Source organism: Chiroxiphia lanceolata, chromosome 19 (genome assembly GCF_009829145.1).
Source record: "Chiroxiphia lanceolata isolate bChiLan1 chromosome 19, bChiLan1.pri, whole genome shotgun sequence".
Taxonomy (NCBI): Eukaryota; Metazoa; Chordata; class Aves; order Passeriformes; family Pipridae; genus Chiroxiphia; species Chiroxiphia lanceolata.
In genome coordinates this window covers 11,236,592-11,260,130 of record NC_045655.1, presented here as the reverse complement: position 1 = coordinate 11,260,130, position 23,539 = coordinate 11,236,592, and the positions used below count along the sequence as shown (strand labels likewise).

The 23,539-nt window shown below is 56.1% G+C and overlaps 1 long non-coding RNA gene across 1 annotated transcript in view; it reads left to right on the top strand.

The window, feature by feature from the left end:
• Positions 1 to 23,299, top strand: part of LOC116796298 — a 45,047-nt gene extending 21,748 nt beyond the window's left edge. Inside the window, exon 3 of the long non-coding RNA XR_004360311.1 lies at positions 22,463 to 23,299. This is a non-coding gene — a long non-coding RNA (uncharacterized LOC116796298). The remainder of the gene's footprint in view (positions 1 to 22,462) is intronic.
• Positions 23,300 to 23,539: the final 240 nt, after the last annotated feature.

The following is a 23,539-nucleotide window of genomic DNA, read 5'->3' as shown; positions in this document are numbered from 1 at the left end:
GATCAGAGAGGGGAAGTAAGACGAGATCCACTTTTAACTAACCCTTTTCAGCCAACTTGGAGAAAGTGTTCCCTTGCCAAGAGCTTAAAGAAGGGGAGGAAAAAAAAAAACCACCACCCTTCATAATTGCCACATTTAGAGGAAGGAATTCTAAATAAAAAGTTAATCTCCTCCAAGGATTAGCAAAGCATGCGGCGTCTTGTCAGATGTGGAAGCAAAGCAGAGGCCTTAATTTTTTAAGACAAGAGGGATGTTTCTGTTGGAGCCTGTCCCTGCCACGTGCTGGCCAAGTGACCCACGGGCTGGAAGGGGCCGAGATCCCTCATCCCATGCGAGGAGGATGAGCTGGTGCTCCAGGGCTGTGCGTGGCTGTGGTGTCCAGCAGCCTTGTGGGAGGATGGAGGGGCTCCTCCAGCGCCAGCTCTTCCCTGGAAATCACTTCTTTTGGCAGAGAATTCCTCCTGCAAAGTGCAAGAGATTGAGATGCTGCTCTTGGAACCGGCTTCCTCTGTCTCCCCGGAAAGGGAGGTGGTTCAGCATCCTTTCATCCCCAGGGAAGAAGAGCTCCCTGGATCCTCTGCAGCCTGGGAGAGGTGGCCCTGCCTTTGGGAGGTGCTGCTCTTGGCAGCCGAGCTGTGAGTTTGCCTGGACGGTTTGGCTTTGGCAGGGCCTGAGCACCGAGTCATTAGTGGCTGTTAATTGCGGTGGGAGGTTTGGGAGTGGAGCACGTTTGGTGCCTGGACGTGGATATGTGCAATTAAAAGTCGCTGTTTCCAAATGTGGGAGCTCTGGTGAAACTCCCATGTCTCCCAGGCTGGCAGGGATGTCTTCCAGCACAGCACTGGGGGAGCTGCCCCGAAAAAGAGCAGAGACTTTGTAGGTTTAGTTCCTTCCTCCTGGTATTTGTTTGTAGTTTGTTCATTATCTGCTCCATCTTTGCTTCACCACTGACAAAGGGATATGCAAACCCAGGGCTTGGCTTTTGAAACATGGATGCAAATCCACTGTGGTCACTGGGGAGATGTTGTCTCCACCATGCAGGGGGTCAGGTCCACCAGCTTGGCATCCCAGGCACTCAAGCCCTCAGGGCTGGTGTGGGGAGGCATCCACAGGAGAGGATGTTTTCCATCACTTGACAACTCCCCAGCCTTGCATTCCAGCTGGGACAGGCAGTTCTTTTGTGTTCTCACAGAGTCATGGAATGGTTTGGGTTGGAAGGGACCCTAAAGCCCATTTCATCCCACCCCCTGCCATGGGCAGGGACACATTCCACCAGCCCAGGTTGCTCCAAGCCCTGTCCAACCTGGCCTTGGACACTTCCAGGGATGGGGCAGCCACAGCTTCTCTGGGCAACCTGTGCCAGGGCCTCCCCAGCCTCACAGGGAAGGATTTGCTCCTCACATCCCATCTAAATCTCCCCTTTTTTTATTTTAAAACCTTTCCCCTTGCCCTGTCATTATCTGCCTGTGTAAGATGTCTGTCCATCTTTTCTGTAAGATCTCTTTAGGCACTGGGAGGGGCTCTAAGGTCTCCCTGGAGCTTCCCATCTCCAGGCTGAACACTCCCAGGTCTCCCTGGAGCTTCCCATCTCCAGGCTGAACACTCCCTGTCTCCAGAGCAGAGGGGCTCCACCCCTGCAGTGTCTTCACAGCCCTGTGACTTTATCAGTATTTATTATTATTTATCTGATTGACTGATTCCCGAGGGTCAGTCCCTCAGCTGGCAAGGCTGGCAGAGGTTGGCATGTGCTGGATGCTCCACCCTGCCCTGTCCCAGCTGAGGGCTGTCCTGGGGGGGGCACAGGGAGGACGCTGCTTTTGCTGCTGGTCCTTCCCACCTGAGCCCTGCCCGGCGGGGGAGAGGCTCTGCGACTGCAAGAGGTTAAAGCTGTGCCCCTGTGTTTACTTTAGTTGGCTGCCACACTGCATAATAACCTGTCAGCACTTCAGGTGGGGATTTATTTGTGCATTAAAACTGGCCTGGGGCGGGCGGATGCAGACACTCTGCAGCACGCTGGAAAATGTGCCTCCAGCGTAAAAACAGCCTCTCCAAATATTTCACCCTTTTAATAAGTGCATTTAATTAAAGTCATATAACTTTTTTTTTTTATTATTATTAAAAAAGAGGGGGGAGGGGGGGAAAAGAAGTGGGGCCCGCTGAGGCTGCAAGCAAAGGCTGGAATACAAAGAGGGGGTTTAAACGTGAGTATTTAATGGAAAAGTCATCAACAACGTGTTGTGTTGCTGCTTATTTCCCAGCTTTGCATTTGGTTGTGGATAGAAAGTTGAAGGGAGTTTCTGGGTTTTCAGGCTGCCTTTTCTCTCCCTCTCCCCAACCACTTCCCTCCTCTTGAAATTCTGCAGAATTATTAATTTTTCCAAACAAAGTTGCCAAACGATGTTGCTCTTGGATGGACCTGCAATTGCTTTCTCTGCTTGTTTAACCTTTTATTTCTTTTCCTTGGATCTGGGTGAATCTTTAAGCCACCACGTTTATTGTGAGCACCTCAAGGTCCTTGCAGAGCAGGTCCTGGAGGAGGAGGAGCTTTGGGAAGGGGCTGTGAGGTGGATGACATTTTGAGATCCTTTGTTGGGAAGATGCTCAACCCTGTGTGGCTGAGGGCTGATCCCTGCTGTGCTGGGTGGAGGGAAATGTGTGCCTGGGGGACCAGGGGAGCCCAGTGCTCTGGGGGATGGCAGCCACAAGGCCACTGTGCCCTGAGGGTGCCCACCCTGAGGTCCTGCTCATTTCTGGGGCACAGCCTTGCCCCTGACCAAGAGGTTAAGCTGGGTTTATTTAATCTTTCATGCAAGACAGGTTGCCCAGAGAAGCTGTGGCTGCCCCTGGATCCTTGGAAGTGTCCAAGGCCAGGTTGGACGGGGTTTGGAGCAACCTGGGCTAGTGGAAGGTGTCCCTGCCTGTGGCAGGGGGTGGCACTGGATGAGCTTTAAGGTCCCTCTGATCCAAACCATTCCAGGATTCTGTGGTGATGTTTTCTTGCCTCCTCCACCCCTCTAATGGCATCTGTGGCTGTGTTGGGAGCAGGGGGGAGTTCAAAGCTCTGCTGAGATCAGTCCAATTTGATCAAATTCCGTATGGGAACGTGCTGAGAGATGTGTGTGTTGCACAAAGCGCCTTTATCCCGGTGCAGGTGGCGTTAGCTCGGGATGTTCTTCGCTGTGGAATGGCCCAGGGTAGGGCAGGGCTGCTCTGGGGGCTGCCTTCCCCCTCTCCAGGCACATGACTCCCTTGGATGTAGTCAGGAACAGCAACTTTTGAGGACGATTCTGCATTTTTTTTTCCAGAGTTGAGGAGACAGGAGGGACAACTGTTCATAGCAAAAGGTGCTGATACTCTTGAAATGTGTCCAAGGCCAGGTTGGACGAGGCTTGGAGCAACCTGGGCTGGTAGAAGGTGTCCCTGCCCTTGGCAGGGGTGTGGAATGAGATGAGCTTTAAGATCCCTTCCAACCCAAACCATTCCATGATTCTGTGAAATGCAGTTTTGCAAGATTTTGGTGCTGCTGTTCCTTCACACCCTCTCTGAAGACTGTGTTTTTCTTTCTGAAGAAAAACCTAATGGATTAGAAATCTGAGGAGGAACAGAAGGGCTGTGGATAAAAATGGATGCTTTCCTTGGAGCTGGAGCTTTGCTGGCGAGGAGGAGGTTTGTGGGATGGGGAAGCTCTGCCGACCTGCTGATACAAAACAAAATGGTTTTTAATGGTACAGAGGGCAGGTAAAGGTGGGAAAACTCCGTGGGAGCTGGATGGGAGCAGCCAGCAGAAATGGACTTATCGTGGCTGCCAAGTCTGGGCCAGAGTAACAGTCCCTTCATCCAAGATCCGCAGGGGAGTGTTGATGACGTTCCCTGGGGGCCATGAGGAGCCTGGTGCTCCTGATGGAGCAGGTTTTGATGGAGCAGGTTTTGATGGAGCAGGCTTTGATGGAGCAGGTCTCCTGGTTGGGATTGGTGCTTTTGGAGGAGACCCCAAGTGTGGCTGCAGCAGGGCAGGAGCGTGCAACCACTCTGCGGGCCTCAGGCAGTCACCAGATCTCATCCCAACCCCAAATCCAGGTCATATGAATCTCTACTTTTCTTCTCCTCTCCCGCCTGCAGTCTGCTCTATTCATTCCTGTCTCGAGCGAGTGAACCCGCTGCAAGGGAGACTCACATTCCTCTGGGTAATCTTGGGCAAGCAGGGCCTGGCTGCAGCCTCTCAATTAAGCAGAATTTCTCTTCCCTTTCGTTCCCTGTCCCCTGGCATCCTAATTGGAGGTGCTGGGCCGTGGGCTGGCGGGGGCACGGTGCCCCTGGCGTGGTGCACGGGGTCAGTGCTGGCTGCACTGGCAGGAGGGGGTGATTTGCCTCGGGGATGCCGAGCCAGGCCGAGCCGAACCGCCCCTTTCCCTGCTCGCCCCACTTTGTTTTCTTTCTGGCAGAGGGAACAAATTTCCTTTTGCATGGAGCTGAATTAATTCAGCCTCTCCACAAAGCATCCCTTTTGTCTTCCTCTCCCCGTGTCATTCCCGAGGAGGCACAGGAATGGGCACTGCCCCTCCCGGGCCGGGGCACGGGGCTGCCTGTTCCTTCCTCTCCCTCTTATCTCCCCATTCCCCTTCATTTACCTGCAGCAGCCAAAGCAGCTTGAAAATGCCAGGCCTCCTTCCTTGTGGCAGAGGTGCCACGTGCCAGACCTTCCCTTCCCTCTTGGGAACCAAACCCAGCTTTCTGTGCCCGTGTCTGGTGCTTGGTCTGTGCCCGTGGGGTGAGGGTGATGATGAGGATGGTGCCTGTGAGCAGCCCTGGTGCTCCTCAGCTGCTGGAGTGTGGTTCATGTGATGGGAACAAAGAACCTGTGGCTGCCTCTGGATCCCTGGAAGTGTCCAAGGCCAGGTTGGACGGGGCTTGGAGCAACCTGGGCTGGTGGAAGGTGTCCCTGCCCAGGGCAGGGGGTGGCATTGGATGAGCTTTAAGGTCTCTTCCAACCCAAACCATTCCAGGATTCTGTGGTGAAAAAGCCTGGAAAAACAGGCTTGGGAAGGAGCTTGGGGATATTTAGTGTGCTGTGCAGTGCTGTGGGTGCTGTTCTTGTGTCAGCCCTGGATCATCCAGCTTTTCCAGGGAGGCTGTAGGTGCCATCCAGGCATCCATCCTGTTGCTGCTGCAGCTCGGGCCGTGTCCTGCAGGAGCTGTCACTTCCCAGGGAGCAGAGGAGAGCATTCCCCAGGTTTCTCCTGGCGTGCTGGCAGTGGCTTGTCGAGCCCTCCTGCTGTGCCCTGGAGCACTCAGGGCAGGATTAGTGGTGTTTCACAGGCTCCCTTTCCCAAATCCCTGCTCTGATTTGAGCCTTGAGCATCCCGTGTGCTCCCAGGGGTGCTCTGCATTCTCAGCTGCATCATCCCTGCCTGTCCCTTGGGATCACAGTGATGCTCCCGGTTTTGCTGGTTATCCTCCTGGACAGGACAAGCCTTTGCTCAGGAGATGGGAGGACACTGCACCCATGGCCACGTGCACTCTCCCTCTCCTCCCTCCCCAAACATTTCGCCGCAGTTTACGAGGACCGATGGGTTTGGACAAACCCAATTTATTTATTTACCGGAGGGGACTCCCCGAGGACAAAACATTTTGGCTCCTGGGGGACTCGGGGCGATGCTTGGAAGGGTTTGCTGCTCTTGCCAGCCCGGGTGGGGGTGGGATGCGGGGGTTCGGCGTGGGAGGCTCGGCGGGGCGGGGGCGCGGCAGGTACGGACACGCAGATGTGCGGTTGGGCGAGGGAGCCGCGCAGATGTTCCTGGAATTCCCAAGCCGGATGCAGAAGCGGCGAACAGGATGCGTCGGGAGGCGGAGGGGGGGGGGGAGCTTGCCAAAAGCTTGACATAACGAGGGGATCGTGTTCTGCCCTTCCCATGGCTGCGAGGGGCTGCGGGGAGCTCGGGGAGGGCGTCGCTGAGAGGTGCAGGATGAGCCCCGGGCAGCAGAGGGTCCCCCAGCTCAGCACCCAGCGCTGCTCGTGGGCATCACACGGGGCTCATCCCCCTGCCTCTGCTCTCATCCCTGGGCAGCTTCTCCTCTTGCTTTTCATGCTGTTTTTCCAGGAAAATCAGCTGTGCTCGTGTAAACTAAACCGGGCTGCCGAGCAGGTTGTGTTGCTGCAGAGTCCCTCTGCTCCTGTTGTTCCTGCAGTTCCTGAATCCCTGTGGGCCGGGGCAGTGGGAAGGTGTGTCGTGGCCACCTGCCTGTGCCCCTTTCCCGTGGTTTCTGCTCGGATTATCCGCCCTGTTGAGGCGTGTGATGGATTTCGGGCAGCTGGGCCACTGGAAGTGATGCTCTGGCTCATCCCTGCTCGTGTGGGGCCAGGACCAAATTAATTAGCAAAGTGTATCATGATGGAAATTCCACAGGCAGAGGGATTTGTTCTCCCCCCTGGGTGTTGCTCCTGTGCATGGTGTTCCTTCGTGGGCCACCGTGGGTCCAGGGCTGCAGGGAAGTGTTCAGCCAGAGCCTGTGCTCCAGAGAGTTTTCCTTAGTACCTCAGGGAGCCTGTTCGAGGTCCCTGCCAAATATTCAACATCTGCACAATGGATGCTTGGCAGGAAACTTTCAAATTCATGCGAGTTCCCTGAGGTGAGGAGGGAAAGTGCCTGGATCTGCAGATCCATCTCCACTCCGTCCCCAGGCCAGGATGGAGCAGGACTGAAGTTCCTGAGCCTGAGGGATGTGGGACAGTGACATCTCAGGGTGATCTGACTTTTGGGTGGGCTGGAGTTTTTTCTCCATTTCCAGCAGTGACAGTGCATTCCAGTGCCTGGAGCGTGGCAAATCCTGCTGAAATCACCAGCTCAGGGCACGGGAGCTGGTGCCAGGGGCTCCAGCAGGGATGGTGAGGTGGCTTTGGCTTGATGAGACATCCTGGACACGCTGGTGGGTCCTGCTGCACGGGCTGATCTGTGCTCTCCTGCTGCTGACCATCTCCTGAGCTGAGCCCCAGGGGTTCCCAGGCAGAGATCAGCTTTTGGGTGTAAAGAGAGGCCAGGAAAACCAGCCTGGTTCTCAGGGAACCAGGACTAACTGTGATGGCACCTCGGGCTCCTTGTGCAGATTTCCCGGGGATCCCGGGGTGGTGTGGGATGCCAGGAGCTCAGCCAGGCTCTTCCCAGCAGCTGCAGCATCTTTAGGACCCCCCGTGCTCCAGCCATGGGGCTGTTGGCCAGAACGGGCTCCTGGGTGTTGCAGAGCAGATGTTCACAGAGCGCAGAGCTGTCCCCTCTGTCCAGCCTGCAACTTCCTCCCCGGATCGTTGCTTCCTGAGGCTTCCAATGAAAAAAGCAGCTTAGTCTGTTGTTGTCTTGGCCTTAAAAATCCTCCCTGTCCAGCACAGCTGGTAAAACTCCTCCTGTGTGCGGGAGGCGATGCCGTTCCTTGGCTGATCCCGCGTGGGACACGGGACAACCACCCTGCTCCTGCTCTGGGCCACGTGCCCACCCGGGGTGGCAGGGGGGTTTTCTGTCCCCATCAGCTGGAGGTGGCTGGGGAGATGATCCTCCCTGAAACAAAAGTCAGGGAATCCCTGCAGCATCTCCTCCCCAGGGTCGTGTTGGTATTGCTGTGCATGGCACGGGGGGGAAGCTGTTTGCTGTAGGAAGCTCCCCTGCTCTGCCTGCGGGAGTTTGGGTGGGACAGGCCCAATATTCCAGCAGCCCTTCCCCTGGGATGAGCGTGGCTGGGGGGGCGATGGCCCTGCAGCCTCTCTGCCTCTCTTTAGGGAAAATACTCTGGAGCTGGCCACTTCCCTGTGCCTCAGTTTGTGTGACATGGACAGTGATGCTGCTGCTGCTTCCTAAAGCACTGAGGGGAGCTGGAGTTTTATCCTTGTGCAAGTGCAAACCTGGAAATTCGGTGACAACAGAGGAAGGTGCAAAGAAGGAAAAAAAAATTTGGACTGAATGTTTTGGAAGGAAACAAACCCATGGGTGAGAGAGAAGGGATTTTGCTGTACCACCTCTTAAAGCAGGAGAGCTGCTGGGCTGGGATTCGGTTCTTCCTGACAGTCCACCAGTCAGTGACAGCTCAGGGAGCCTCAGCCTGAGTGTGGAGAGCAAAACTCCATCCCGAGATGTGTTCTCCACTCCCAGAGGGGAGGCAAGAGCAGGCTCTTCACTGTGCTTTCCTGGCATGGAGGTGGGCATTGCTGGTGGCTTTCCATGCTCCTCGTGCCACTCGTGTGAGCAGTGAGGCCCCCGCAGCCCTGCCAGGATAAACAGAGGCAAACGACTTGCAGGGTCTGCTGATGACTTTTCCAGCAGTAATTAGCTGGGACACAGGAAAAGCCTGAGGGCTTTTGCCATTTTTGGGCTGCGCAGCAGTTTCCAGGCACTCTCCCTCATCCTGGCTGGTGGTACCCCCTCCTGACCCGATCCAAGGATATCTCAGCACAAGGATATCTCAGTGGCAGTTGCTCATCATCACTGTGGCTGCAGGAGACACAATTGCTTTCATTTCCCCAAGTCCATCCTTCCTGGAGCCTGTGGATATGGGTAGCTCAATCCCAAAGAGGATGAGAAAACCCACAGGAGCTTCTTGGTCCGTAAATGAGGGACCCCCTTGTGCCCAGGGCACCGCTGGTGGGGTGTCAGAGGTGTTTGGGCTGTGCCCCCATTCTGGAGAGGTGGGAATGAAAGGACAGCGTCCCCTTTGTCCTCCCCTTGGGCTCCAGAGGAGATGGTGAGCAGGGGATTGTACCATGCAGGAAAAATCCCCTTCCCCTTGCCCGACCCGCAGGGAACCCGCTGAACCCGTGACTTGGCTGGAGCAGCAGCACTTGTGGGTTTTCCTTCTTTCCCTCTCGCCCGCCTGCCCAGAGTCTGCCTGTCCTGCTGGGCTCGTATTTTGGGTAAACCCCAGGAACACTGAGTGTACTTTGAGCAATGTCCCCCTGGGTGGACCGGCCTGGAGGAGTTTGGTGGCCAGAGGGAACTGAGCCTGCCTGTTCTCTGGGCTTGTTTGAAGGTTTCGTGGTCAGCCCACAAGGACCTGGGGATGTTTGGTGTGAGATCATCTGGCTGCTTGTTTAGGGACCACCAGCGAGTTGCTGAGCACCTCAGGAACTGGGCTGCGGCCGCCTTTTGATATCAAAAGATATCTCAAAGGCAAATATTGAGGAATTTTGGGGGGGGGAGCTGTCAGGGGCATTTCTGGGGTGCTGGGAGCCACCGTGCCGGTTGCAGCTGGGGTGAAATGCTTGATGGGTTCCAGTGGGTGGCACATGAAAGGTGTGGAGAGGTCATTAATTGTGGACCTGGAGCCCCTGGCTGGCTCCAGGAGACCACCAGAGCTCCGTGGGGTGTTTGGCACTGGGACAGAGCAGGACATATTAGTCCTCCTCCTCCCTTCATCTTTAAATACCACCCCACAGATTTCAAGGAAAAAATAAATGCCCTTAAAATGGCATCATTTTGTGGTGCCTCAGGGGCTATTTATATTTTTTATTGCTCCCACAATTTTATAGAATAGCCTTTTTCATGAAAACATCAGTGTGTGTGTGTGTGTGTAATTAACCCAGCCACCATCTTCAGAAAGCAATTTTATAGCTGGGTGTCGGGCAGGGGCACGTGGGGCTGGGATCCAACTGCCATGAGCCCTTTCTGGGGCTCTCCTGGCCAGTTCCAGGCTGATCTCGAGCTTTTCATCCTAACCCAGTTTTCAGGCTGTGGTAGAGGCTGTCAGCTTGGTTTTGGGAGAGTTATTCTCTCCTGGAACTGCCACGATGTCATAGGAAAAGACATTTCTCAGTAATGAAATGAGTTAAATGTCCAGAAAGCTGGTGCACAGAGTGAACGAGATGGATTTCCTGCCCATCAGGTTTTTGCCTGTAGGTGTTAAGGCTAGAAGGTGGATTTTGGTGTTGCCCAGCTCAGCCCTTGCTGTAGCTCAGAGCTGAGCTCAGCCCTGGAGCTCTGCTGGCACATTCTCCTCTCCCATCCCCGTGGAAAATGAACCAAATCTCTCGACTTCCGACTGAAATGTAAGATGTGAGATAAGTATTTACTGGAAGGTTCCCGTTGCCAAATAGCCTGGAGACCCTTTCCTTCCTCCTGAGCAAGAGCAGGAGGTGTTAACTGCGTCTCTGGGTGGTGCTGGGCTTGATATGTTCTGGTCTGAGGTGAGATTTGCACCTTCATCACAATAACAACGACCTTGAAGGATGCACAACCCCCCTGCCTTGTGTCAGGTGTCCTCCAGCAGCTCCCAAATCACCTCCTCTGATGTTTGGGTACCCCCTCAGCATCTCAGGTGGAAAAGCAGTAAAATGGTGTCTTCTCAGAGATAAACCACCTCGATTCTGCAAACCCCTGAGCCCTCCCTGGATCAGCACCCTGAGCCACGCTGATGGTCACGTTTGGTGTGTTGATGCTGCTCCTCTGCTCCTCCCCATGTCCCTCTGGCAGTGCCAGGGGCTCAGCCGGGCAGAGGGGACCCCGTGCAAGATCCAGCTCCTCCCTTTCCATAAAGACCCACCTGGAGCCACGGGGGCTCTTGTGGGGGGTATTCCTTCACTCCCACTACAAGCCATCCCTCGTGGCTTCCTTGCAAAGCTGGTGACACCTCCCTGGTGACACCTCCATGGCAGAGGCGAGGGGGGCACCCCACGAGGGGTGGGCAGAGCCCTGAGCCCGGCTGTGCTTTTTAATATCTGTGCTCTAAGTGCAAATGGAGCGGGGCTCCAGCTCCAGAATGTTTGTCTTGGAGATTAAATCTGGAGAGCCTCCGGTCTCCAAGTCCATGCCGGGAAGAGAGGGACGAGGAGGGAGGGAGGGGAGCCCTGCCCTGCAGGGACACACACCTTGTTAACCCTCTGCAAGCTGCCAACTGGAAAATGGAGGGTTGGAGGGCAGGGAGAGGGAGAAAGGGTGGGGAAACGTGGGGCTCTGAGACAGCTTGGGAAAGGTTGGCACAGCCTGAGTTGCTGCACCTGCTCGTGAGGCTTTTGCAGGCAGGAATCTCTCCGTGCTCCTTCTGCGTGGTGGGGTGTTCCCATGGGAGCAGTGATGCTACAGCAAGGAGAATCCCTTCTGGAAGTGCAGAGCAGAGAATTATGGGATGGTTTGGGTTGAAAGGGACCTTAAAGATCATCTTGTTCCAACCCCCCTGCCATGGGCAGGGACACCTCCCACTAGCCCAGGTGGATCCAAACCCCGTCCAACCTGGCCTTGGACACTTCCAGGGATGGGGCAGCCACAGCTTCTCTGGGCAACCTGTGGCCTCACCGCCCTCACAGGGAAGAACTTTTTCCTTATGTCTAATCTAAACCTACTCTCTGTCAGTTTGAAGCCCCTGGTGCAGGGTCAGTATGTGTGAGACCCTCAGCCTGGGCTTTCCACGGCTCGTGGCATCTCCTGCAGCTCTTTCCTCAGAGGGCTGGGTCCTGCTCTAACTGCTCTGCTGCATCCCAGCCCTCGCTCTCCATCACTTGTACCTTCCCCAGCAGGTGTAAGTGGCAGGGGGACCTTCTCCCCCTGCATATCCTGGCCCCCTGGGTGGCTCAGAGCATCTCAGCTGCAGCACAACCTCCTCCTCGGGGTTGCCTTTAAGCCCAAGTGCCCGGGGCAGGCAGGAGGGAGGGGAAGCATCTCCCGTGTCCCGTTGCAGGAACGTTCCCAAACACTCCATCCCGTGTACAGGGAGTACTCCAAGTGCTCCTGCAGTGCCAGGGCTGGGCCTGCAGTGCTGTTTGGGGAAGGGATCGTGCTCGGTGCCCACATGCCTCTGGCACTCCTGCAGCAGGTAGGCTGTGTTTGTCCTGGGGCCTGGCCCCGGGTGCTGGCAGCTGGGGCTCAGCCAGGCTGAGATGTGAGTTATCCAAGGATTGCTGAGAGGCCAAGCCTGCTCCTTGTGCTGATGAAAAACGTGGCTTCGAGCAGTTGTACCCAGTGTGAGCTGGTGGAGCTGTGCCAGGGGGTGGGTGGGAGCTGGGGGTGCACCCCCTTGCTCTGTGGGGTGGGAGGTGGGTTCAGCTCCACCATCTTCAGGGAGAGGCTTTAAGGAGCCTCGAAGGGCTGGAGCTGGTGGCTCTCCCCCTGCTCACGGGGTGACTCAAGGGGCACAGGTGGGGGTAGATGTCTTATTTTCCCCTCTTATTTTTGTTGCTTGAAGCATTTGGCTGGTTTTAGCATGTTGTGGCGTGGGGATCTGCCTCCCAAATGACTGTCTGGTCCAGGTTTGGGACTGGGGACAATTTGTAGAAGAAAAGCCATAAAGCTGGCAAAGCACAGGGGCTGCTCCCCACACAGCTCCTTCCACTGAGTCCTCCCCTGCCCTCAGCAGCCCAGCACGTGGGATGGATCAGCTGCCTTGCACATGGATCTCCATCAGGAAGGGAGGTGTTTTCACCTGCCTGCATATCCAAAGGTCTCCAGCTCCTGGATGTTGGGCCAACCTCTCCTCCAGCTTCTGCATCCAGCCTAAGAGGGAAAACCCAGTGGGCTCAGGGCTTGGTGGCTGGTCAGCTCTGCTCCTGCAGCCCTTGGCTGGGCAGAGTCCTCCTAGTCAATCTAAAAGGCAGAATTTAATTAAATGAGATGTAGATCTCATCTGCTGGGAGTTCTCCTTGTGGGCACCGTGCCCTGGATCGTGGCCAAGGCAAGGAAGGGAGCTGGGGGAAGAGGAGGAGGAAGGAGGAGGAAGGCTGGGCAGTGCCTTCCTTTCACTTTCTTCCAGCACTGGCCAGGTTTTCCCCTCACCTGCCCTAAGGATGGGGCTGGGATGAAGCTGTTCAGCCCTTCCCAAACCCCACCTCGGTGGCTTCAACCATAAAATCACAGCCAGGAGCACAGAAGTGGGTGTAGCTTGGAAAAAAACAGATTTTGTGCCTGCCATTCTTTTATTATCCCATGAAAATGTCTTTCTTGGAAGCTTTCTTTGCTTTTGCTGTCTGGAGTGCTGGGAACTGGGAGCAGAGAGCTGGAAGGTGTCGGGAAGGGGGACAGGCAGGGCTGGACTGGGACGTACTGGGGATCGAGGATGGATGCAGGGGTGGATGCAGCTGCACCCAACCTTCTCCCTCCTCAAATCAGAGTGATGATGTTGGGGACTAAGACTCCTTTTTGGGAGCAGGAGAGGCCCTGTCCTGGGCTGGACATGGCAGGACCCCCTCGAGGTGCAGCACGAGCAGCCTTCCCTCAGGAAACACCCTGGCTCCAGCAGGGAGAGCCTATTAAAAGGGAATGGGCCAATCAATAAATCAAGGCACCTGAAAAATGAAACCAGGGGGTTGGGAAAAGAGGGTTTCTTCTTTCTTTTTTTTTTTCTTTTTCCTCAATTAAAGCAAACAACCCCCCCTTGCAGGCGGGGCTGGCGCGGGCGCTGCGCAGGGCCCAGCTCAGGGTGCTGCTGAAATGAGCTCCGTAAATCACAGCTCTGATACCTGGAGGTGTTGAAAGGGGAGCAGCTATTCCCCAGCTCGGGAGGGGAGAGGGCTGGGAGTGCCCATTCCTTCTGGAGGGTGCATTTTTCTCCAAAAATCCATCTCTGCGTGGATCTTACGTTGACATCAGCGAGGGAAAGAGGATGCTTGTGAGGGTGGATGGATTGAGCCAAAGGGATTTATCCCAGAGGTTTTGGGTAACAAATTCTTGGCTGTATCCCTGCTCTAAGCAAACCTGTTTGGCTCTGGAGTGTTTTCAGGCTCTTTAATTGGACCCTTGAAACTCCCTGCTGGGAGGTTTTTGGGACCAAACATTGGGATGCTCTTGGAGGGGTGGTAGCACTGCCCTCGTTGTTGGGGACATGGTTCAGTGGTGGCCTTGGCACTGCTGGGTTGATGGTTGGACTTGATGAACTTAAAGGTCCTTTCCAACCTCAGTGATTCTGTGACTGTGTGGGGCAGTCGCTGCCTTTTGGCTTTCCCCTCCCCACGTCCCAGGGATGGAACACGACGGCTTTGTCCCGATGATGGGAGCAGGAATTCGTGGCTCTACCACACTCTGTGCTTTAAACTAACCAGCAGAATACCTGGAATGACTGGGAATAAGGCAGGAAGGGTGCCCAGCCAGCGTGTGCCCCGTGGCTGAGGGCAGTCCGGGGCGGGCTGAGCGTGCCCTGGCAGCAGGAGCTCGGGGCTGGCAGCAGCGCCGTGTCCCCCGGCCGCAGGCTCCGCAGGAACGGCTGCTCTGCCCCGTAACACCCCCGAGGTTTGAGCCCTTTTCCAGGTGCACGTCCCTGGGAGCCCCTTCCCAAGCCTCTCGCCCGGGGGTGGCACCGCGGGGCCGCTCGGCCGAGGCGTCGCCCCGAGGAACAAGGAGCTTTTCACTGGGGCGCTTTTTTTCCTGACCTACATTTTTTTTATATTCCTGCATCGAGTTTTTAAGTTTCAGCCCGTTGGCGTTTCTCAGCCAGCAACGGTTTCAAAAAAATTCCTGATTAATTCTAGGAAAGGCCAGGCTGAAGGGACGTTTCTCCGTGCCCTCCGCTGAGGTCACGGCACGGCCGGTGCTGTGCCCCCCCCTCCTGCTGGGAACGGTCCTGGGGGCCTTTTGGGGGTCACCAAACCCTCACCTCGACCCTTCCACGTCCCAGGATGGAACTTTTGAGCCCAGAAATCCTGTGTTGTCCCTGCTGAGGTGGGTGGATGTTGGGGTGACCCATGAGGACTGTGACCCCATGTCCCGGGGCGATGCCACCCCAAGCGTGGCCACGTGTGAAGGGGTTTCACTCCCAGAGTGATCAGCAGTGGGTCTGTGGCCGTGGGTGGTGGGTGTGTAAGGAAACTTCTTTTTTTCTTTTTTTTTGAAGCCGACTGAAATTATTTTGGAAAAATTTCTTTTCCCCAATTTTGACGAATTTGAATTAAAACAAAGACCTTTTTCTTACACTTTTTCCCTTTCACTTGACACCCTGCAGGGCAGGAGGTGGGGGATCCATGTCTTTGGTCACTGTAAGTTAAAACTGAGATCAGGAGGGAACGTGAGAGCCTGGAATAGGGCTCCAAGTGGGATGAAGGCTCTGCCCTGATTCCTCTCCCTGATTCCTGAGGATGAGTTTGGGCTGTGTGTTTGTTTGATGGAGGGTTATTTTGATCTTGGGTTGGACTGGACCAACCAACTGTGAGACTTCGTTGTTTTATCCATGTTTTCTGTTCCACTTGAAGGGAAGTTGTTTAAATGTAGTAATTTTTAAAAATCCCTATTTTTTTATGCCTCCCCGTTTTTATGCCTTACCATTTGCAAACAAAGGACCAGTGAGTCTGTGGTGCAAACTTCTGCCTTGATTTATGCACATAAGAGATTTTTGTTGTTGCTCTCTGGTTTCAAGGACCCAGAAGGGACAAACAGCCTGAATTTGCTCCCCTCTGAACACTACATTTGGGGTGAGGGCAGTCGCTGAAGGTTCCCACCCTTCCTCAGCACCGAGCCCTAATCCTGGCCCCAGGGCCCATCTCACTGCAGGTGAGAGGTAACTTTACCTCCTGATCCGGTGCTGAGGTGCATTGTGAGAATTAAGCAGTGTTTTGCTGTGCTAATTTCCCGCCGTGGATTGTATAATTATCTTTTTATAGGGCTGGGTGTGTTCCGGCCTCTCCTGCCGCACGGAGCGGTGCCTGTGCCTGGGTGGGACAGGTTCTGGCACACCTGGCTCTGGGCTGGCTTTGCTCTGGGATTTTGGGAAATTAACGGGGGACTGAGGGATAGAGGTGCCCTGGAGACACCCCAAGAGTTGCACTTTTTGCATCCCCCACTCCTGAGCCTCCCCAGTTCCTCCCTTCAGGAGCAGCAAACCTTGGTGTGTCGTGGGATCTCTGGTGTGCTGGGAGTGATGGCACTTGGAAAAGGAGGCTCCTGCACTCAGGGAGTGCAGCTGGATCGTGCCAGGGCAAGTTTTGCTGCTCTTGGATGAGTCCCACCAGCATCTCTGGTACCAGCAGTTTCCACTGTGCTGGGAGAGTGATGCTGGTGGGATGGGCCTCACCCTGACCAGCTGGGGAGGCTTCTCCCCTCTCTCAGGGATATCAGTTCCTTTTGGATAAGAAGATAAAGGTCTTAAAGCTGTGGTTTAAAGCTCCATAGTGAGGCAGGATCCATCCTGTGGGGCTGGGTGAGCATCTCCCTCTGCTCTGCTTGCACTGGGTGGCTGTGTCAGCTCTGCCTTGGCACTTCACCGGAATTCCAGATCCTCATTTTTCATGAAGAAGGAGGGGAGAGAGGGGAGAAGGGGGGCACAGAGAACTAATCAGCTTAGGGTCAGAACAGGAAAAAACACTGCTTAAATTGGTAATCCCCTGGGATAGAAATCAGCTCAAAGCTGGAAAAGAAATGTGCAGCCAGATGGTTTTTCCTCCTTCCCTTCCTCCCATCCTCAGGGGGACTGGTCTCAGAGGGCAGGGGGTGGTGGCAGGGCACCACTCCAGCGTGGCTTTTGCATCCTTGTTTGGGGTCACTCCCTGGTTCAAAGCTTTCCAGAAAACCCCTTGACCCACATGTGAGGACTTTGGGCATCCCCAGGCCGTGGGGAGCAGAGCTCATCTCTGGGATGGGACCCTGTGGGATGCACAGCCCAACCCATCACCGTGGAGCCAGACATGGAGGTTTTGCAGTGCTTTTCCCATCCTGTGAGCCAGTGCCATGCTGCACCAGGATGGGAGTGGAGAGAGGTGTGGGAATGAGCACAGTACCCCCATTAATCCTTTTTATCCTGGAGATCCATCCCTGCTGAGCTTTTTTTGGATGCAAGAGGTGCTGCAGAGCATTCCTCCGTCTGCTGGCGCAGCAAGCAGGTGGAGAAGAAGAAGGGCGAGAAGAAGAGGGGGAAGAGCCCTCCAGCTCATTTGGAAGAGCCCAGGGATCAAATGGATCATCAGGGCTCCTGCTGATGACAGAAACCAAGGGGAGCTGCTCATCTGCCCACAGCAGGGGCTGTTGGAGTTCCGGCAGGAGAAGCAGAAACGCCAGGAGATAAACAAAGTTCATGCTCAGGGAACATCATTCTGCTGCTCAGGCCCATCCATCAGCCTGTCAGAGGGTTATCACTGTGGGGATGCTTTTAATAAAGGAGCAGAACTGTCATTGGGTGCCAGAGCCTTCCCGAAACCTGCGGCAGCCGCTCCCGGAGTCCGGGCTGGCCCAGCCTGACATCGCTCCCTGCTTATCACCGGGCTGCAAAAATGAAGGAGAATGGGACTTTCTTCATTCTTTCACCTGCCTGTCAGTCTCCAAGTGACACATGGCTTTCAAGAAAGAGCGTGGCCTTTTCCTGCGGGGAAGGAGGGGGAAAATTGCTCGAAAGAGCCGGAGAGGGAGGCGGCACACACAGAACAGGTTGGAGCGTGGGAGCGAGAAAGTCCTCGGGGGTGTTTCTGCTGGGGGCTTCAAAGTTCTATTTTTAGTCTTCCTTGGGGTGAGCACCTGCACTCAGGTCTGGGTGGGTTGGTCAGGGCTGGTATTTGAGGAGGGAACTGCAGCTGGTGCTGGGGGTGATGCTGTGGGAGCAGCAGGTGCCGTGCTCCGAGTGCATCCCAGCGGGACTGAGCTGCTGCCAGTGCTCACCCACATCCCTGGCACCTCTCCTGGGCCCCCATCCCCTGGGATTGCCCTGGCCATCACAGCCATTGCCTTCCACACCTCTGCAGAGCAGGATGCTGCTGTGGTGGCCAGGGGGCCCTTCCTGCAAACTCTCCTGCTGCACCTCAAGCCTGTGAATTTTTTTCCAGGTGTTGGTTCTTAGGAGGAGCTCTCCAATACCCTGTGCTATTTTTGGGTTGAAGAGGGGGGTCTCACACCGTCTGACCCCCAGATTGCCCAGCCCTGAGCATCCCCTCTCCCCCTGTGGGGTGCAGGGTGGGTGTTTGGTGGCAGGGATGGTGTGTTGGTGACTCAGGAGGGGCAGGTCGGTGACTCAGAGCTGACAGCACCTGTCTGGGCCACGGTTATTTATTAACACCCGACCAGAAAGGGCGGCCTGGGAACAAACCACTTGCTTCGCTTCCTCTGGCTGAGGAGGTTTAATGACACCTCTCCTGAGGCTGTCTGGGGTTTTGGCAGGGCTCTTGTGTCTCATGCTTAGGTTGGTAAACGGAGATAATCTCTTTGGACTGAAACTCCGGGAATTAGGTTGGCTCTGGCAGCAGAGCCCGGTGGTTTAAGGAGAAGGCTCGGTGGTGTTGCAGTGGTGTCAAAGGGCTACACCCAGCCTGGGGGCTCCTTCACAGCCAGTTTAAAGCCTCCTGGAGTGAGACACCTGCTCTAATCCTGGCATTCCACTATAGATCAGGCAGCAAAGCTCAGGACCCCCTGACCTTGCCCAGGGAAGCTGTGGCTGCCCCATCCCTGGAAGTGTCCAAGGCCAGGTTGGATAGGGCTTGGAGCAACCAGGTCTAGTGGGAGGTGTCCCTGCCCATGGCAGGGGGTGGAATGAGGTGGAATGGACTCTAAGGTCCCTTCTAACCCAAACCATTCCATGACTCTATGATGCAGCACATCTCACAGTGCTTGGTGATGGAACAGGCAGCATGGCAAGAATGTTTTCCCCAAGGATCCCAGATTCCCACCCCTGGTCACCTCCTGGCTGGGCTGGGGATGTGAGCTGGCCCGTTGTGGGGGGTTCTGTCTGTGGTGGAGCAGCTGAATGGGGAGGAGGAGGGGAGGAAGGAGTTGTGAGGAGCCCCATGTGAGGTGGGACACATGTGAACAAGCAGAGAGTGATGGATGGGTCCCCTTGGCAGCACAAGGGTCACACCCTCACTGACCTGCCCCGGTGGCTGCTCACTGTGGGGGGACAGTGGTGGCAGGGGACCCTGTGCAGGAGGCTGCCAGGCTCGGGAGGACACCGTGCGTTGGCGGGCACAGGCTGTGACTCAGCGGGGCCGTTTCATCTCCCTCAGATCTTTTGCTTTTTTACTTTTCTTTAATCCACTTGCCTCATTGACTTTATTTCAGTGGCTGGGTTCACCGAGGAGCACTTTGGTCGTTAAGCACGTCGGGGCATGTGGATAAACCTGCGTCTCTGAACGGGAATCGCTTTAAAGCCGGGATCAGATCCCTGCCTGGGTGTGATGGGAACAGCACGACCCCAGAGTCCCTCCTGCTGCCCCTCACCTCCATCCTGCCCTGCTCCCTGTTTGGAAGGGATAAGGCCAACCACAGTGTGCAGGTTGGACATCCCATCCCTTTGCAGGTCCCTCAATGTGTCCAGGTCCCAGTTTCCCTCCACAGACCGGGACTTGTCAGGGCTTCCCTTCCCCTTTCCTGGGGTCGGGGCCAGGCCGAGCCCTGCCTGGGATGTGTGTGCAGGGGCAGTGCCACGAGGTGCTAAGGCAGCTGGGCTGGGACCAGTTCCTGCAAACAGGCTGTAGCTCTCTGGCTGCATTTTTCTAAATCCAGCCCTTTGGATGGGAAGAGTTTTGACAGTGGAAGAGGAACTGGGGCATGTCTGAGCAGGGCGAGGGGTCTGAGGGAGGGACACCCGGAGAGGGAGCAGCAGGGAGGTGTGTGAGCCATAACGGGAGCGCTGCCAGGATCGTTTCCCTGCCTGTTGGTTTCCTTTCCTGTTTGCCTTTGCTGCCCACACAGTTTGTGCTCACGCTGTCGGTAGATGCTGTAGATGCTCCCGCCCCGATGCCAAAAGTCTCGTTCCTATTCCTGCGCTTTGCTCTGCTCCCGGAAAACACGTGTTTGGGGGGACGAGGAGGAGGCAGATCCCCCTCTGAAATGCGCAGACCATTATCCCTCCCGCTGCAGACTCAGCAGCTCCTCCTGCGTGTGCTCCGGATGGATGCACTCCCTTTCCCGGGATGCTGCTGAGTGTGGAGGCAGCTCGTGTCCTTGTTCCAGCGCCTGCTGCCTCCCCCCTGCTCTCCCGGGATGTTGTGGTGGGCTCTTGGAGAGAACAGCAGTGCGGGGGCTGGGGTCCAGGAGACACCGGTGGCCTCGGGGCTCGCAGTGTGTGGCCTGGCTGTGCTGCTGCTCCCAGGGCACAGGGAAGCAGCTGATGCCTCACTGGGGAGTGTGGGGAACGTGGGAGGCAAAGGGAAAAAACACATTGCACCTGAGATGGTGCTGTCTGGGGAGGTTTAGCGCTGGGGGATGTGCAGTGCTGGGGAAGGGGGAGGTCTATCCTGGGTGGGGTTCGTTCAGGTCAGTGCGGTCTGGGCAGGGTGGTCCTTCGCTGGGGGTGTTTCTGGGACAAAACAATGTGCTGTGTCCCACAGTGTGGGGCTAAACCGCGGCACCCACATGCCATTGAACCTGCCTGGGCTCCTTTCCCCGCTGAAGGGTGAGGATGTGCCTAATCCACGCGGTAAGGACGTGCTGATGCCCCCAGTGTGGGCAGGGGGCCATCCTGCAGCAGCCCCCATCGCTCCCGGTGTTCCCGGTGCCTCCCTCCCTGCGGCGGTGGCCGTTCCTGCACCATCCCTTGGTGCGGCCGCATCCCGAGGAGGGACCGCGCCGGCCCGAAGGCTTCGCCGGGGTGGGGGCATCAGGAAGCGCCTTTGATGTGCGGGCACTAAGAGGCTTTGAAATGAGCCGCAGGGCTGCCCGCCCCGCCGGGGAGGGGAGATAACACATCAGAGCCTGCGCCCAGCGCTGCGGTATCGCCCTTTATGGAGCGCTGATTGCTCCCGAGCGCGGCTCGCTCGGGGGAACTTCAAAAGCAGCGCTGGACCTGCAGCAACGCCCTGTGCAAAGAGTCCCGGGCCGGCTGTGCGGCTACACCCAGGGTGACGAGGCTCGGGGCCCTTCACGTCCCCACGCCTCGGTTTTTGGTAGATCTTTGTGGCCCGCTGAGGTGGGTGTGAATTGGATGTGGTGGGGTCGGACCCTCTGCACCTTCTGGGTGGGCACTGGGTGCCTCTGGGGTGCCACCATCAATAGTTTAGCTCCCTGCCTGTCCCAGATCCCGCTGTGCAGTGATCCCCAGAACCTGGGAATTTGGGATTAGTGCCTTGCAAACCCCAGTGGTTCTCGTGAGGTGCCTCTGAACAGTCTTGGTGGGCGCTGGGTGCCTCTGGGGTGCCGCCACCGCCAGTGTCTGAGCTCCTTGCCCGTCCCAGGCCCTGCTGTGGTGGTCCCCAAAAGCATTTGGGAATTTGTGGTTAGTGCCTTGCAAAGCTCAGTGATGCTCCTGAGGCAGGCAGATGCTCAGAGCAGGGGGCAGGATTTGCAGCTGCTCCCAGCATGTTTCCCAGCAGCACGGGAGTTAACAGGAGAAGTTGGGGGAAAGAGGAGGAAAAGGGTTCGGATCTCCTCCGCCCCCCCTGCCTTCCCCTGGCTGCTGCCATTTCATCAGGCTGTGTATTGGCCTCCCGAGGATGGAGCTGGGTAACACCACAACATAAACAGAACATCTGGAAGCTCTTAAAGGGTTTTATTTTTTAACACATTTACAAGAGCCAGGGACACTTGTGCAGAGAGCTCTCCAAACTGGGAGACGCTGTGCTCGCTCCTTCCCCAAAAGCCCAAGGCTGGTGGTCAGGCTTTTTTCCCCTGGAGAAGGAGCTTGAGGGGCTGGTTTGTGCCTCCACACCAGATTGCTGAGGGGGTGGTGTCTGGGCCAGGAGGTGCCAGTCTTGCTTGCATATCCCTTGTGAGGTCCAAGGCAAACAGATGATAAGTGTGGCACAAAAAACGAGCATAAACCTCTCCCCTTCTTTCCGTGTGCCCCTGGTTGATGCTGGAGCAGGATGGGGAGTCAGGGAGGGTTTGCTGGGGAGAAAAGCTGTTTAATGATCTTATGGAGCGAACAGGGTGGGAATCAAAGAGCAGAGCAAATGATTTAATTCCCCACATGGGCCGAGAGCTTGTCTGAGCCAAGTGGGAGCTGCCTGTGCCATGCTTGACAGTGGGATCTGGATCCTCCAGTTGATTTGAAAGCTTGTGGGTGGAGACCCTATGGATAGAGGGATAAATGAGATCCATTCTCACTCTGCTCTCTTGACTGTGTTTTCCTCTCCCTATCTCCTTCCAAATGTCTGTGACAGTCAGGAAGAGGAGCCCCTTTCTGCCCAGGGCAGCAGTGAGGGCACAGGGATGGGCACTCCTCCCGTGGAGTCCTTGGCTCTCACACAGTGGTCCCTGTGTCCCGGCTCTGTGCTGGGATGTTCAGTCCATGGCTTGCACATCCCTTGGACTGGGTGAGGCAGCCCACGTGCACACAGGCAGGATGAGCTGCTTTTCCTTCCTCTGCCTTCCCAGATGTTTTGGGAATCGTTTTGTCTGTGCACAGAAATGGCCATTTGGGTTTCTTCCGCCAGCCCCCGGCTCTGTCTCTTATCCACCCTTGTGCTGTCCTGCACCCTCATCTGCTGCCTCCTGATCCCACAGGAGCCCAGCCTTGGGGCTGGGGCTGCATCTCCTCCTCTGCACAGTGCTCCAAACATTTTATTTGGTGACAGAGAAGAATCATGATTTGCTCCACCACAGCCAGCTGCCCACGAGCCTGGACCTTCCGTTAACGGCGTGTTTTTCCTCCGCAGGGTCCGCGGTGAAGGCTCGGGGTGCAGGGACCTGCGAGGGGACAGCCAAGGTGCTGCAGCTCTCACCGTGGCCAGGACAGCCAGGAGCACCCTCCCGAGGATGGGCACTTCAGCTGCAGCACGGGGAGAGGGACATGGGGACCAGCAGCTCGCCCTGAGCTCTCCGGGGAGTGATGGAGCATCGGGGGCTGTGGGAGGTCCTTCCCTCAACACCCGCCGAAAACAGCCCCAAAAGCAGCCCCTGTGCCCTCACTGGGCTCCACAGCCCCTGCCTGCTGAGGGGGGGGTTCCCCCCAGTGCTGACCTCGCTCCTGACTCCCACACAGATCTGAAGGTCTTAATTAGCTGCTCTCTGCTGGGCTTTGGAAATTATCCCTGTGGGAAGTGCTGGCGATGGATGGATGGATGGATGGATGGATGGCCAAGTGCTCTGGGGCCGAACAGCAGCTCGGAGCTTTGCTCTGTGAAGGACCCCAGTTCCGAGGAACCAGCTGTGGAGTTTTTTTGTCTTTTTTCTTTTTTACCTTTCTGTTCTTCTTTTTGATGCCTTTTGGGGTTCTGGGTGTTTTTTGAGGACGGCTGGACCTGCGCTGGATCCCGCTGATGCCCACGGTGGGAACTGGAGGCCTTTGGAAGAGCCACGGGGCAGCAGAAGCTGAGTTGGTGGTCACGGTGCCCTGGGGTTTAAAACTGCCTGGCAGAGGCTCATCCTGTGCTCTGGGTGTTGGGTGCCCTCAGGAGGGTCTTTGAGCACTCACGTGGAGCCCAGCCCAGGTGGGATTGGGAAGCAGGAGTGGAGGGAAATGTCACCCTGAGAAACAATTAAATTTCTTAATAAACCGCCTTGGCTCTGTGAGTGCTGGATGTTGTTCTCCATTTGCCTTGGCTCAGCCACACTTACATCAGGGCCCTGTCCTGGGGCTGCCAGGGGGATGCCTTGGATTGTAAAGGAAACCAGTGCTTTGGGAAACTTCTGCCCTAACAAAGCCAGACCAAGAATTTAATGTCTTTGCTTTGCAGAAAAGTTCTCCCCTGTCCTTTCCCTCTTCCCTTTCTGCAGCCCTTAACCACCACTGC